Source organism: Chinchilla lanigera, unplaced genomic scaffold (assembly GCF_000276665.1).
Source record: "Chinchilla lanigera isolate Chin_1 unplaced genomic scaffold, ChiLan1.0 scaffold00014, whole genome shotgun sequence".
Classification (NCBI taxonomy): Eukaryota; Metazoa; Chordata; class Mammalia; order Rodentia; family Chinchillidae; genus Chinchilla; species Chinchilla lanigera.
In genome coordinates, this window is record NW_004955415.1 from 6,442,968 (window position 1) to 6,460,026 (window position 17,059).

Here is a 17,059-nt window from a genome sequence, read left to right on the forward strand (position 1 = left end):
GTTTTAAATGTAATGAGAATAAAATTAATGACATAACAACCTGTTTGTATAAATTATTCAGAAAAGGAGAGAATACTGGGGGTTTTCATTCACACTGCATTGTTTTTCCAATCTTCACAATAGTCTGGCAAAGTAGACATTTGTCTTCCTCTTTTGCAAGAGGAAAACTGAGCTGTGAGGTATTAAATTTTTATTCAAAACCACTGAGTTAGTGAGTTTTAGAGTTGAAATTGGTGTGAGGTCTGATTGCATAGCGTGATGATCAGAATCAGAGGCTTTGGGCTCAAACCCACTTCAAGGACCTGTTTGCAAGCTTGAGCAAAATAGCAGTAAAGACGCAGTGTATGCTTCCAATACAATGCATTCTAAAGCACGTTTTAATCCAAACTCTCATAATTTAAAAATATTTTATTTGTACCCATTAATCTTATAAAATATTGGGTTTCAATGTGGTATGTTCTTTCTTTTTCTTTTTTTTTTGTACCAGGAATCAAACTCAGGACTTTGTGCTTGCCAGGCAGGCACTTGCGCCACTGAGCTCCATTCCTGGCCCTCAATGTGGTATTTTCATATATCACATATTTTTATAATATCCATCCACTCATTGCCGTGCTCTACATATTCCTCCACTGCTTATTCCCTTCCTCTCATCTAATAAGAGCCTCACTTTATTTTCATGTCAATCCTTCCTTCGTTCTCTTAAAGTACATCTTTTATTTGATAAATCAAGTATAATAATGTTTAGTACAGGAAAGATTATGAGATTTATTAGTTTACTTTTGGATCAAATGCGTGTTAATGATTTTCTTAAGGAGTTTTTTCAAAACATATTTGATACTAATGTTTTTGTTTTTGTATTGATTTTTGTTTTGCTACCCTGTCTAGATCACAAATATTTCACTAAAATTTTTGTGGAACTCAACCAGCAGAAGATAAAGCAAGTAGTACATATAGTTCCATGGTGTAAATTGAGGCAACTTATGATTTGTTTCCATTTTTTCTTTATAGAGAATTGCAAGGGTTATGGCAAGAATAGATTTGGAGGTGAAAAAATGGAAACCTTGAGTTCATTGGTCATTTCATACAGTTCAAATATATGAAATAAATTAATTTTTACTTTTGATAATATGGCTAATTTTTATTATTATCTTTCTTTTTAAAATTCATTGGTATGTGTTTGCAGTACATAATGATTGCATTCATTGTGGGGAATTGGTGCATGTGTATAATACATCTCACTTTTTTTATTTTTCCCCTTCCCCTCCACTCCCCTTTTTTGCCAGCATCAGATTCTTTTATTTATAAGTTCTTTTAAAGTTAGTTATCATACACACAGATCAGCATCCAGAATAATTAGCCAAAAACATGTAAAACACACAAGACAATTATACTCAATCAAGGAACACGTTTAGATACATTGTCTATGATGGATTACAATACCTTTTTCTCTCTTTTTCTGTTATCTATCTTTTATATGGCATATTTATGTATTGAATAGCTCATATAAGAGAAACTGTAAGATATTTAAGCTCATGTGTTTGATTTACTTCATTTAATGTTATGGTATCAAGATGCATATATTTTTGCACAAGTGACTCAAATATATCCTTCCTAATGGCAGAGCAGATTTCTATTGTGTATAAATACTACGTTTTCTTTATACATTCATCTCTTGATGGATATATGTTGCTTCCAAGATTGAGCTATTAAGAATTGTGCTACTGTGAACATAAGTATGCATATCTCACTGTGGTATATCTTTAACTTTTTCAGGAAGCTACCTAGAAGAGGAATAGTTGAGTCAAATGGAATTTCTATTTTTGTTTTCTGAGCAGTCTCTATACTGATTTCATAGTAGCTATACCAGTTTACATTCTCATCAGTGATACCAGTGATGAACCACCTTCCAGTCTCACCCACATTTGGGATAAATTAATTTTGACCTGTCCCAACTGGCGATACAATGAAACTCTTTAAACAGTATGTTATAGAAAAATGTTTGGTGGTGTAAGAAAATATGTCTTCTAAAATTAAAAAATGTTCAAAAATGAAATATAATCCCAGTTTTGTGAAGAGGGAAAAATGACACAGAAACATACACATTTTTTTAAAAGGCCCAACATAAAATAAATAAAAATATTAACAGGAATTAACTCCATGTGGCAAGTTTACATGAATTTTTTTTCTTTGAGTTTTCTCTGATTTTCATATTTACTAATCGTATATATTTCTTTCCTAATTAGCAAACTATGGTCAATACTTTTAAAGGAAATACTTTAATCATCAAAATTTCTAAATCATCCAAAAGTCTAAATGACTGAAGTGGTGGAGTGACTCTGAAGATCTGGGAAATGAAAGTTTTGCTCTCCCTGAGTCAGGGGTTCCAAAGAGGTTCCTGGAGAGCAAGCCAGGGAGAAGACAGGAGGAGGATGGGACCTGCTTTCTACACAATATAACCAACCATTGGGTATCTTTCTAAAGTTCTGAGAAAGAAAAATCCTGTCTCCAAGTAGTTTTGAACTCAGTGATTTATGTGATAGGTATTCTGTGTGCCAAATTAAATAATTTCTTTAAAACAAAAGCTCCAATTTTCACTTCAGTGCTCCACACTTTAATTTCATTAGTTTCTCATGGTTTTAGGTCAGAGTTGTCTTGGTTTTAGTTCATAGTAGCTAATAGAATCCTTGGGCATAACACCAAACTCATACTGACTGTGTGGCTCAGCCATAATCTGTTGAAAATCTAATATAAAGATTATTAAAGGAAAGGACAAAAACCCATAGAAGTTCTTCGAATCCAAAACGTTTTCTCTTTAGGTGTTAGGTGCGTTTATCCCCACCATAAAGGACTTAACTTACACCTTTGCTGCTTTGAGCAGTCTAGATGGAATGAAGTCTTGCTATTCCTTAGCCTAACAATAATGGTGGACGCGGTGGTGGTGGCGATTTGATGACCTCTGATCCTCTAAAGGGTGAGCTGGAAAGTATCACCAACACCAGAGAGCGCTCTGTGCTCAGAACCTCTCAGCTCGCCAAGCGCCCACACTGATCAGCGTGCTGTGCCCTGGGCACTTTGCACACTCTGCAAGCGCAGCGCCTTTTGGGTCATTTCTATTGTTCTCTACTCTTTTGAGGAAACTAAGACAGAGCAACATTAAGCCGCATGCCTAAGTACAACCAGCTAATAACTGGTTTACCAAGTAATTTCTAAGTTCTGTCTTTATACGAGGCTTCCAGGGATAAAGATCATGACCCTGTTCTTGGAAGGTTTATGGAGTATTAAGGGTATGTTTCCATAAAGAAGGAGTAAACAAGAGAACATGACAAACCCTGGCAGAGAACGGATTTCACATGCAGCCACCATGACATTTGCCATCAAGATACAATCTTATTTAAGTTAAAAGAGTTATTTTTTTTGAAAAAAAAAAAATAGACTGTATGACATTTTTAGTGCCCTTTCCAGTGTTCTGTACTGCAGGTTACAATGCTGTACATTTTGTGGTATGTTTTAGTGCTGCCTGACCAAACCTACTGCAGTGCTGAATGCTAAGGTAACTCAAGTGTCTTAATTGCTATAGGAATTTCTAAATAAAGATTCTCTTTTATGGCATCACCTGGTAAATCTGTTCAGTTATGAACCAGGTAAATATTTTTATTTAAAACAAAACTGTAAAACAGTCTTCAAGCCAGATGCAAATGGATGTTCTTTAGATTTGTGGTCCTCTTTTATATAGAAAAAATTAGGTTTAGCAATACTCTGAACACCTATGAGATGGGTTCTAAATTAGGTGCGCATGTGGAGGAGTCAATTGTGGATGTGGAACCTGTGAAAATAAATAAGACTCAGTCTGCAAGTAAAGTGAGCAGTAATCATGTAGGCAGTAAATTATGCTGACAGACCCAGAGGTTTTCATCAGCACATAAGAACCTTTGCAATCAAGGCTCCAAATGAAGAAAAAGAGCCAATTCATAAAGATTGTAGCTTAAGCACTTGAAATGGGAAGGGGAGGGATGCTATAACCTGCCTTCTCTTAAAGTTAAAAACGATGTTAAGTTACAGAAAATCAAGCAACAAATGCCTATTATTTGGGAAATAATGCAGAACATATATATTCAAAATGAAGCAAATAAAATCCTACAAACAAAGCTGTTTGCAGCATAAATAGTTTGCTTTGCTCTGACTTTCAGCATACATGGTGCTTTACAATCTGGGATAGACTGAAGTAAAGAATGACTGCTAAATCCTGAAAGGAAAATTATGAATGGCTTTCTAAGGGGTTTTATTTTGTTTCTGTTTTCCATTTGAACCCTTCCTTGTATGTGAATATAATGAAGTCATATGCACAGCAAGTATTGGAAAACATGTTAGATACATTGATCCCAGTTACAGTCAAGGGATTTTTTTCATTATTTTTTCTGCATTTAATACATGAAAAATAACCCAGAAGGTAAGAAAAAATATAAACCCAGAGGGAGAGAGGCCATTGAGTATTTAATGAGAGTATTGATTCTGACTTGCCTTCATTTTGCTGTTTTTCCTTGTTTTAGTTACAATTATCAGTACTCCAACCTCAGTACTGAATAACCTGTGAACTCTTCTCTCTTGGTGGAGAGGTAAATGCCACTGAAGCAGAAACCTGTAAAAAAGAAAGAGAGAGAAAAGAAAAAAAGAAAAGAGCAAATCCCAACTCTTTATTTGCCCTTATGAAAAGAGAAAGACACAGGTTGGATTATGTGCCAGGACTCCTCCAGCTGTAAACTCAATGTGTTTATGACCTGGTGACCCTCCATCACCTTTGCTGTCAGTCCTTCATCTTAACAAATGTTTCCCAAGGTAATAAAGTGATATCGGCTTTTTGTCAATTTTTTCTCTTACTCTGTGTGTATGTGTATGCGTAGGTGTATGTGTATTTGTGTGTGTGATATCATCATTCAGTTTAGTAGACAGGTTATTAAATCCAAACTACACATTCAGGCATCCAAAAATGCAGATAATGGAGTATGCCGGCAGGCTAATTAGTCAGTCCAATGCAGAGGAACTGAGCTTACTTTTCTTCTGCTTCAGCCCAGATATTGCATCCATAAATGCTAATACCTACTCACAAGGTGAATGTGATTGACAGAAATGTTATTAAGAGGCTTTTCTGCCTTGTATAGTAGATTACATTAAAGATTCTTTCCACTCAACATTGTGAATCTGCAGCGAGTGCAGCCCCAAGGCAGGAGTATTTTCTGCCTTGCAAAGTGTTTGCTGTTGTACATTCAGAAAGTCACTATTCAGGCTTCACTTTCTAGAGGTCATGCTGGAAGCCAGCTCAGCCATGTGTGTAATATTTTAATCAAAGAATGAATTTGGCTCTGCTTGGAAGAAAAATCAAAGGGTAAAAGATTATCTTGCTCTTTCACTCTCATTTCTCAAGACATATTCTTGTCATATACAGAGCCAGAAGAATATCACTCATAATCAGAAAATCCCTTGACTTGACAAATATTCTTTTCCCACCGTCATTATCTAGGTACCAAATTCTCTTATCACAGATGTGATCCTCATCCCCGTATCCCACTGAGGGACTGGTTTGACACAGTATAAATGCACAAAACCGGGATTCAGAAATCCTGGATTTAACCTTTGTTCAGGTACAAGCTAACTCTAAGACATAAGCAAGAATTCTGTCCATTCTTGATTCTTGCTTTTTTCAATTTGAAGAGAGAAATAAAATATATTACCACATTTTTATTTTATCTTGAGAGAAAAAAAGATTTTAAAAATATGTATAGAAGAGTCACTTAATTCTTTGCCTCTCAGATGGGGAGGTATATCTGCAAGCTGATTGAAGAAATTGTCTTCTCAATTTCAGCGTTTTTATTTGCCCAAGGTAGTGATTATGATTATTTAAGGAGTTGAATCATCCTCCGATTAGCCTACTTACTCCTTGAGGGAAACAAGGTGCTCAGGAGAAGCAGAAAAGAAGGGGGAGAATACAGTTGTGAGGAGGCGGTGAGAACCCAAGAATAGGTGAGAGAATTGCAGAGGGCTCAAAATGCATGTTAATTTAACTTCTGCATTTGTAATATACACCTTCACAAAAGGTACAACTGCATGAAATTGTCTTGACTGCTTGGGATAATGAGAGTGTGAATTTTACAGAAAGCATATGTTGTAAATGTTTTAAAAAGTACTATGATAAAAACATTAATGATGCACAATAATGTTCATAATAATTGAGCAAAAATGTAGATTTGAAAGCACCATGTTTCTTCAAGATATGTGTATGTTTGCGTGCTGGAAAAAGTTCTAATGGAAGTATAAAAATCTACAAAGTCTTCAGGTCGTGACAATTCATTTTTTTTTTGTCTTGCTGACCTCTATTTCCTAAGATTTTTCCAGTGAACATATATTAGTTGGTTAATAAGAAAGGAAGCTGGGCTAGGAATGAAGCACCATGGTAGAGAGTTTGCCTAGCGGGCACAAGACACTGGGTTTGGTCACCAGCATTGCAAGAAGAAAAGAAAGCCACAAAGAACTTTTACAAGTTGTTCCCACTTTAATATTTTAGTCTGAATGTTTAGAAAGTTTCTAGTGGCTGTTAGACAGGACACATAGGCCTCATCTTTTTTTTACCACTAAGGTGAATGCTTCTCTGTCCCTTGGTCTGTTTTATTTTAATACAAACTAAAATAATTATCAATGAAAAATATATGCAGGAAGTGATAACTCTGGTTGTTAGCTAAGCCCAGTGAGGATCAGCAGCACTGTCCTGCCAGAATTAAAACTGTAATGATACTAATGGAACAGCCCCTGAATCTACCAAGCAGACCAAAGCATGTATTTATATGCCATCATTCTAAGTAGAAAAGAACGGAGCTTTCTTGACGATCCATTAAATCATGCAGATGAATAATGGGCTCATTCTTTTTTGGAAAATGTGATCAATTGGTTTATATTCACAGATCTTTGTCTTAATTTCCAAAATGAATCATGATAAACCGTTATTGTCATCCCTGAGAACTTATTTAGTGTATCCTCATGCTGTAATCCTTCCTGGTCATTCTAGTTATTTTTTGATGTATCTATTATGAGTGCAAAGTGGTCTTTCTCTACTTAAAGACCAATTGAAGAGTTTCACTTATTTCCTTTGTTTCACTTACTTCAGTAACCTTGTCCTTGCTCCAGGATCCCAGCCTCCTCCCACCCACTTTCAGTATCCTCGTTCCTCAGTGAGCTTCTGCTATGTTCCTTGTCCCAGATATCCAGAATCTATGACCCTTCCATTTAACAAATCTGTCATCCCAGGCAGTGGTCTGTTGTATTCGGACATCCTCTGCTCCGAATTCCTATCATACTTGTGATCAGTGCTGTAGTAGTCAGTGCATAATTGTTCTCCTTGTTTCAGACAGTCTCAGTTGAGCATCTTGATTCAACATCTGGACTGAAAGACACTTTAAATTCACAATACTCTTTCTGCTCCCAGAAGTGAAAGGAAACTCCTATTTGAAGAGTGAATCCTGTGTATTGTGTGCTATACTAGGTGCTTTGTCTGTTATGTCACGGAAGCCTGGCAATTGCTCTTTTGTTGGTATTTGTGTCTTCATATTTCATGAGATTGTGCTGAACTTCAGGACAGGCTGTGCACCTCTTTGAGGCTGCACAGCTGGTTGCAATTACACCTGTTTGTCTCCAGACTTCTAAATGTTTTCTGTTCTACCCTGACATCTTACAGCTCTTTGATGCTTTAATTTCCTACCTTTCAATACTCTTGCTTTGTTGTCTTAATTGAAGGTAAAATGTAATAGTAGAAAGTATTAAATATAGCCAACTCCTGATTATTTGCTTTAAAATGGCATTTCCTACTCAGCCAAGGTTTTTTTCTTCTTTTGGCATCTTTCCCATGATATTTTTTCCATTCAGCAAAATGGCATTAAATTGCAGAATGCCCAATATATTAAGCAATTCTTCTATCCCAGGAATTACAATAAGCTCTCTATTCTTTAAATGAAAACACTTCTTACCTTTTCACTATTTCCATTTGAGATTCCTGTCCACTTCTCAATTAAAATATTTACCCAGTTGTGTAGGTACCAGATTCCAAAGCGAAATGCAGTGGAGGAAGCAATGATTCCATATTTAACTTCGTGTGGTGCATCTAGGATATAGAGTAACCTAATGCCAGCAGCGACAGCAAAACAGAATATCTGTGGAGAGAAGGCTGAATAGGAAAGGGCTCTTTTTCAACTGTATTAGCTTAGTTGGGGGAAAAACAGCCTTATTGCCTCCCGAAACACACCTACAGGCTCTCTCTCCTCCTCTATCCTGCTGTGTTTCTGCTTGTCCATGGAATAAACAAGGCCTTTTTTTTTCTATTTATGCAATCTAATGAAGCTGAAAAGAACAATTTAGAATATAGGCTGCAAATATTCTGAAGGAAATTGAATGCATCATTTAGGCTATTTTAATTCCTTTTCTCCCTCACAGAGCTCTCCTTTGCTCTACAGAATTCAGGTGAAACTCTTGAGCAAAGAAACTACCTCCTAGTGGTCTAATAAAGGAAACCATAGTAGTCTGAATCCACTCATTATCTCTTATAGACAGTCAAGAGTTGATGGCTGAGGGAAGGTTTATTTCAGTCAGACTTAGAGTAATACATATATATATATTTTAACATAATAATTATCCCATTAGGTTTATCTTCTGGGGAAATAATAGGGCAAAAATCATTCTATAATTTGTCATCAATATGATTTATATTACCACAAGTATGAACTAAATCATATTCCTTCACCAAAGCACATGTATGTAGGCCATGGCCCCCAGTGTGGTTATATTTGGAGACTGGACCTTTAGGGAGATAACAATAAATGATATCATATGGATAGAGTACTAACCCAACATGAAAAGGAAGGAACACCATGGATGCACACACTACACAGAGAAAGGGCCACACAAGGACATAGCAAAAACCATCTGAAAGCCAAGGAGAAAGACCTCAGGAGAAGTAAAATGTACTCTCAGATTGATTTGGTCTCTAATCTTCAGAATTGTGAAAAAATAAATTTCTGTTGCTTAAACCATTTGATCTGTGACATTTTGTTTTATTCATTAGCCCTAGCAACCTAATGTGTAACACAGTGATTCGATGAGAGGAGAAAATTACATGAGTTTAGCAGTGGACTGTAACATAATTATAAAAACTAAGGATTTATATAATGCTTGTTGATACACAATATACTCCCAGTACATTTTCAGTGAGAAAAGACCATAACAAGAAAACATACAGTATAATTATATTTGTATAAAAATAAATTTGTCTTTCTGTATATGAACAATGTTAAGAACTATATGCAATGAACCCTCAAAACTTTTCTAAATATACTTGTTTTCCTCATTCCCAGCTTCCTTTTCTCCTTCATTTGTATCTTCATCCTATCTGCAAAGACAATTTTTTTTCACAATGTGCATTAACTATTTTTGGAAATGTCATGAGACATATATATTTTTATTCATGTTTTAAAAGTAGCTATTAAGTAAAATAAGATTACCAGGATTAAGAAATTCCTGAGATAAGTGGCAACCAGCATCTTATAAATTAATGTCCACAATCTCATTAGCTATTTAATTATTAAAGAGATTCCTGTTTACTTGTCATATTTATTTTACTTGTTGTATTATTCTTGTGTGGTGAAACATGTAACCTTTTTACTATTTCTAAAATTTTTACTGTCTATTTTCATAACTTAGTCTAATTCATAGTACTAAGGGCTAAGAATTCACACTTACAGAAAGATCCAGATTTGAATACTTGCCAAGTCACTTAAATAGTGTGACCTTGAGAAAAAGTTACCTAACTTTTCTATCACTTCTCTTAGCTGTTAAATACACAATAATTATACTTATTATGAATTTGTTGTTGAGACAAGATTAGCTATCTTTGGAGGGCTTAAGAGCATCAGAATGCCTGAGTTTCAGTTTTTCCAATTTTTCTATTTTGTACACAAGTTACTTAACAGTTAAGTATGAATGGACCAAATAATAAGATCAACAAGATTACTACGAATAAAGCCAACAAAGGTTTCTACCAGGAAGAACTAGTAACAGCCTCCCACAAAGAGGGCAAGGAGAAGGTCCAGGGAATTTCAGAATCTGACATGGCATTAGCCTGTCACTTAATGTCTTTGACAGCCATCTGGATATTAGCAGAAGGATCAGGAATGTACACACATCATTCAGCTTTTACAGTACCCCCCTGTGCTGCTGTTAGAATGTCTAATGCCATCTGATTTTGGAGGATGCCTGCCTCATTAATTTTACTTCATTCAGGAGAGAGTGAACAGTCATAGTGCTAAGGCTCACTGAGTATAGTTAGACAAGGCCTTAATGTATTGCATGATATCCTCTAATGCTAGGTAGAGGATATAGCTAGAAACCAAATGATCATACCAGTGAAACATATTTCTAGACCATCAATGTCATAGATGGGGTGGGTTTGCCAGGTTATCAGTTCTTCTGACATTCCTGCCTTGTAACCATACAAGTCCCAGCGTGCATCTTCCTATCCATCGAAATGGTAGCCAAGGCCACAAATTTGTCCTACAGCACCAATGAGTTCCTTTGGGGTTTCCCATCTAATTCCAGGACAATTACAGCAGTCTGTTGCAAACTAGTCTCTGACTTGTGAAGTTTTGGTGTGGATACACTGCTCAGAGAATGACTATCCCACATAGTAGAGTTATGCCAATGAAAATAAGAGTAATTTCTTTGTTCTCAACATAAGGGGCCTTTCTGTTAAGTTGCCCTATAGTTGGAGTTAACCATACATAATCATCATCAGTGTAAATATTGACTTTCTGTCCTTCACTGAGTTGTAAAGCCCTGGTCAGAGCTGAGTTCTGCTGGCTGAGTACTAATCCCAGAGGCAAATGCAGAACTTTCAAGTGTCTAATGTAGAATCACTACTGAACACCTTGCCTTTCTTGTGCCATTTTCTATGAAGAAACTGCCATCACAGGACAGGGTCAAATGAGGGGTGTGTCTAATGAGTAAGGGATGTGGCTAACAAGTCTTCTCTGGCTGAGTATGTATGGAGAATTACCTGCTCAAAGTCATGTCTTTCATCCTCAGTTTCCCCCTTTTCTGGTAGAAAGGTGTTAGGATTTAAGGAGAAACATGTCTGTACTTTCATGGCTGATTCTTCTAGAAGAATGCATGGTATGTAAGAGGTGTGTAAGAGGTTGTTGTGTGATAGCCATATCCCTTTGGAAGAAAGATGTCCAGACACATTATGAGGTATATACAGTGAGATCTTTGCCTAAAGTCAGCTTGGATGCCTCTGGTATCTGGAGAGTCACTACAGGCACAGCTCTAAGGCTCTGCAGACCATTCCTTTGCTAGGATATCTAATTCTTGACTCACATAACTTACAGGCTGTTGAGAAGGTCCTCAATCCTGAGTAAGCACTCCCAAAGCCTCGCCCCACCTTTCATCAACATACAGACTGAAATGGTGTCCTGTTACCAGGCTCAGTGCAGGGCCATTTAGAAGGGCTGGTTGAAGTTTCTGGAATGTAGTTTATAAAAAGTCTGAACATAAGGTAATTCTGACCATTTTCATCTTTTTCAGTACAATTTTAGGTGTGAAATAGTATCAGAGTCAATACTTCCCTTTGCATTCTGTTTTGTCCCTAAGCAGTAGGCAGCTCATGCACATCTGCAGAAAAATATTAAATGCCTTTTTTTCAACATGTAAGGGTCAAGCATTCTCCAGTGCTTAAGAATACATTCCAAAGGGGTAAGACATGTTAGCATCGATTTCCCCATCTGAAAATACAAGAGAAAGAAATGACATCCCCTTAATTTCTACTGGATTTCTTTACCCTCAATGCATCCCCAAAGGTGACCCACTCCACAGCAGGTGGTTTCCATCAGGAAAAAGACCAGAAATAGTTCAGGTTGACTAGGCACCTTTTACTGGCTTACAACCTTATCTTCCCCAGGAACTCAAATTTTTAACTCCAGCAGGTGTTTCTAAAAGCACAAGTTACAATTGTTCTCAGCTGTAACAGTCATATTTTAAGGAAGGAAGCATTGCTAGCAAAATGAATAATCAAGAGATCTGAATTTCTTGAACTATTTCCTAAGATCTAATTCCTTGAAAGGGTATGAGGAGAATAGATCAAAGGACAAATCTGAACACTTCTCAGCTTCAAAAGATACCACCTCTAGAGATAGATAGAGATAAGTAAATGGCTTGGAGAAGTCTTGGCCTGGGCCCTAAGGTGAAGAAGCCTCTAAGACATTTGTATTATTTATCTGATCACCTAGGCAGTCTTCCCCAGCAGCAAGACAGGGCTATGGTTTACTTATAGTCTAATCTAAAATTTCTATGTTTCTGAAGCTCACAGGTTAAACTTATACTCATTGCTCAGCAAACACAACTTATATTTTAGTAAATGCACATCTATCAGTTTTTCCTTGCACATGAAAGAAAAAAAAATGCTGACTAAAACCCCTGTTTTACTCCTAGTTAGCATATGTAAGGCAGAAGTGTAAATCATTTTTCTGATAGCTATTTTTGTTCCTTGAAGGACAAACAGCTATTACAAGCCTTACATCCTTGAGGGAGGTGGGCTCTAATGACAGGTTGTTCTAAATTTTACTCCCAGTAAGTTGGAGAAAAACTTTTCTAACTTACTAGCAGAGAGAAATATCCAATCCTGTAGCTCAAGTCTTAGGGATGAGTGGAGATTCTTTTTCTGCTGGTTACCCAGTTGGGCTGTTGGGACCCAGTTTCCACAGAGGAACCTTTTGAGTATCTGCCAGAGAGTTGCCCTGGCCATGACCTCTCATTTGTCCTCCCAACTTTCATTGGTTCCAAGCAATCAGAGATTTGTTTCTGGAAAGGAATCCAGCTGTTTATCTGATTAAAGTTATATTGGCTTCAGAGAAGATTTACCAGAAGGTGCTAGGGAACCTACCTCTGCTTTAAGTGTGACAGCTGTTCTAAGAGTGTTTAACTAGTTGGCAGAGTAACCACTGTTTGTTAGAGTTACATAAGGGACAGATAAAAGCCTGAGCTGTCTGCATCTAAGATGACTTCCCTATCCTTGGCATTAATAAATGCTCATTTCCTATGGGCTCAATTTAAAGGTTCTTAGTTGTTGGGTAGCAGGGAGAGGCTGGGGCAGTTCAGAGTTCCTTTCTTTCTAATCTTGCATGCCTGTAACAGAAGGAAAGTACAAAGTAGTAGGAAAGATAAGAAATGAGATTAGGAAAAGGAAGTCTTTTCTTCACATGCTCATGGTGAGTTATTGAGACAACTTACTCATGAGCCATCACTCTCAGACTGGAGACGTAAGACTAGGGAATCTCATGAGCTAAAATTACCTCCTCACCAGAGATGATCAGACCAGAAAGGAAACTGAGGCAGAATAGATTTGATATTCCCTTTAGTGTATAGAGGGGCAGTTGAGGCCATTCTGTCCCCCAAGTCTTAAGAATGGTTGCTGGCCTACTACCTTTTCATTGGCAAAAGGAGTCCTGTGATTATTAATAGTCATGTATATTTTCTGAATGCAAACTAGATTTCCTAGACTCATTTTATAGCATTTCATATCAAAGTCCACTAGGGGGAGCTCTACTACTTTTCCCTAGTCCTGTTGAACAGGTCAAACCAGGAACATTACTAATCTTAGCAATTAGTCCAAATGAACATATAAAAAACTAGAATACAAAACCTTGTGTGTAAAAGCAAAATGTCCCATGTTCTCAATTTAAATTTATCATCACTTTTAGCAAAAGTGCATAAAAGTGACAAGGCATAAAAATTGAACCAATAAGCAATTGACAAAGAGAAGGCCTAAAAATTCAAGGCATAAGCAATTGACAAAGGCAAGGCATAAATTTTTTGATTACCTAAGCGAGTCACAGTTTGGAATCTCTACAACAAAAGCAAATGCTTACCTGTAATTATCTTGGTGGGACCTCCAAATATATAAGGATGATATAGGACCTCCAAATAAGCCCAGTAATATAAGGAAATGTTATCACTGCCAACCTGCTTGATGTCCCATATGACAAGTTCTTGTTCCCCAAGATCACAGAATGAATTCTAAGGAACAGTGGGGGTTAAAAGTAGGAAATATTTGAGGGAAAGATAGCTTCTGACTAAGAGAAAGAGAAGGGAACTTCTCTTAGCTTCTGACTAAGAGAAAGAGAAGGGAAAGTGAGTTGCCCACAAGCCCATTTCAAAGGAAGTTTTATAGAGCAGAATCACAAGGTGAGTACAAAATCACAAGGCAGGTATAAGGGGGACAAAACTATGGTGAACCAATAAGATTGCAAGTATAGTCACTTGGGTAATATTGATCCAATAGAAAATCATAAGGTGGGTATAAAGTGGCACAAAACTATGGTCAGTCAATAAGATTATAAGTATAGTCACTTAGGTAATATTGATCCAAAGGGAAAGCCAGTCATATAACAACATACATGGAAAGAACAAGGACCTTTTCTAAAAGGGATGGGTGAGGGATCTTTCCTGGAAGGGACGGGTCAAGGTCCTGGTGCCCACCCAAATGATTGATGCCTATTTAGAGTATCCATCATTATTGTTATCCCTAGGAGAAGTACGTAGGTATGGTCATTCTATCTTTGTTGGGTTCTGGCCTTCAAGGATTGCAACACTACTCACAACTGGAATGTATCTTCTGCACTGACTCCTTTAAGGGCCTAGCCATGTCTATCTGTCTATACTACTTCTGCCTAACTAAGCTGTCCATAATAGTGCAATATGCATGTATAAAGGTACCACAATGAAATTCATTGTTCCATGTAGTTGATATGCAGAAATGTAAAAGAATGTAGATGGCTTTGCATATATGCCTAAAATACTTCCTAATGAAATGCCCCTGTACCTGTCCAGACCAGGTTTTCTTTCCATTCTCCTCTTACCCTCTTAGGAACTGTATCCTTATTCTCCAGAATCATCCGTTTCTTTCTCAACAGGCCCATGCACAACACCAAACACACATGCTCTTTACTTGAAATCTTTCTAAAAATTCCTTTTTAACCTGTGCATCTCTTGCACTCATGACCCCATTTCTGTTGAGTCCTTCCTGGTAATGTCAGTGAAAAAGTTATCTCTTCATGCTGTCTACACAAATTCACCCACACTTCCTCCCTAACTCCCCTAGATGGGTTATCATTCCCGTTCCTCTACTTTTCAAATCCCTAACTAACTTTGTCAAGTTCTAGTGAGTTTACTGTCCTTTTTTTGTTCTTCACCTAGTACAGAATGCTGCTGACCCTTTCTTTCTTTTGGTGGTTTTCCTTTCATGGTTTTTGTAACTACACACTCATTGATTATTTCTTCTATTTCACTCACTGCCTCTTTTAAATTCTTGTGGCTGCTCCTTTTTACACTTTCTATTTCTAAATACCTAAGTTCACCAAGGCTTGGTGCTAGACTTCCTTAAATTCTCTGGCTACACTTCTCCCCAGGCAGTCTCCCCTAGTATCATCCAATGGGATGATAACATTACTTTGCAGGTCTAGCTTCTCCTCAGAAATCCAAGGATCCTTAGCATCACTGTTTCTACCTTCCTATTTATGACAGCTATCATTCCTTTCATAAAAGGCCCTCGTAACCCTTGGGTAGGACTGCTTGCTTCACTCCTGCCTTTTAGTAAATTTGTCTCAAAGAAAACAGAATATCCCTTTTAGACATACGTCAAATCTTTAAAATAATCTAATACAAAATTCTTACCAAATTTACAAAGTCATGTAGATTGACTTAGTACACCTTTCTATTGCTCTCTTCCTCATGTCCTCCTCTTTCTAACACTCAGGCACACTCTTCTCCCTCACCTTCCTAAGTCTGGCTTCCTCCCGGCCTTCCAAGCACAGCTGAAAGCTGGAGCAGCAATACTCTCAGATACTCTCAGATCATCCAATTTGAAAAAGGCCTAGATGCTCTCCTCTTGACAGCTGAATCATCTGTATGACACTCATCACTGATTGATACGTGGGTCTCCCTCAGCATTATCACTACTTTTGTTCATTTTCATATCACTGAAACCTAGAGCAGTGTCTAAAGAGGAAGTACATTTTTTTTTCCCCCCCTCCGGTACCAGGAACTGAACTCACGACCTTGCGCTTGCCAGGCAGGTGCTTTTTGCCGCTGAGCTAAATCCCCAGCCCCAAGAGGAAGTACTTAAATGTGTTAAATGAACGTGTTAGACCAGAGCTCATTTAAACATTTCATGGGTGACTGCATAGTCCCCAAAATTATCTATACGATAAAATAACCTAATTGATAGACCATCTTATTTTTTACAGTCAGGTTATTTCCCTTTTTTCTCCTTTCCCTTCTTTTTCCCCCCTCCCTCCCTTTTTCTGCCTTCCTTTCCTGTTTTCCCTCATTAGATAAAACTGATATGAACATCTGTAGACATTAATTTTTGCTCATCTTCTTAACTATTTTGTTTGTTTATTTTTTTTTCTGGTACTGGTAATTGAACTCAGGACCTTGCACTTGCCAGGCAGGTGCTGTGCCACTGAGATATAACTATTTTCTGAGAACAACTTACCCAATCTCAGAAATCAGGTCAAATAGAGTTATGAGACCTACTCTTTGACTTTTCAAACCTGTTACCTCACTCTCCATCCTTTGAGGACTGTATCACCAAAATGAGAAGGCAAAGGTGTCAAGACATAGAGTTTTCCAAGAACCACAGAGCAGGTAGTGAACACTTGTCAGTAAGTAGTAGAGGAAGTAGTTCCCTTGGTGTTTGAGTTAGTGGTAAAAATACTATCAGGACACCTTAAGCAGTATACCTGGACTACACATGGCTCTGTAAATTGTGTTCTTTACACTTCTGCTTTATTCTTGGTTTAAGTTTTGCATACATATGTGGTATCTTTCTGTGTATTCTAACAGAGTTGTTATCATATAAATAAAACATGCTTTTCCTTGTGATTTGCTCTTTCTATTTTCCAATCATTTGAAAGCTATTACCACTTTAAAAGGTCTGGTAATCCAGTTTCACCAAGTGTTTGTACCATTGTTA

General features: G+C 37.2%; 1 protein-coding gene across 1 annotated transcript in view; it reads left to right on the forward strand.

Annotated features, from left to right (window-relative positions):
- Positions 1-17,059, forward strand: part of Jakmip2 (janus kinase and microtubule interacting protein 2) — a 162,441-nt gene that overhangs the window by 11,923 nt on the left and 133,459 nt on the right. The window lies entirely within an intron of this gene.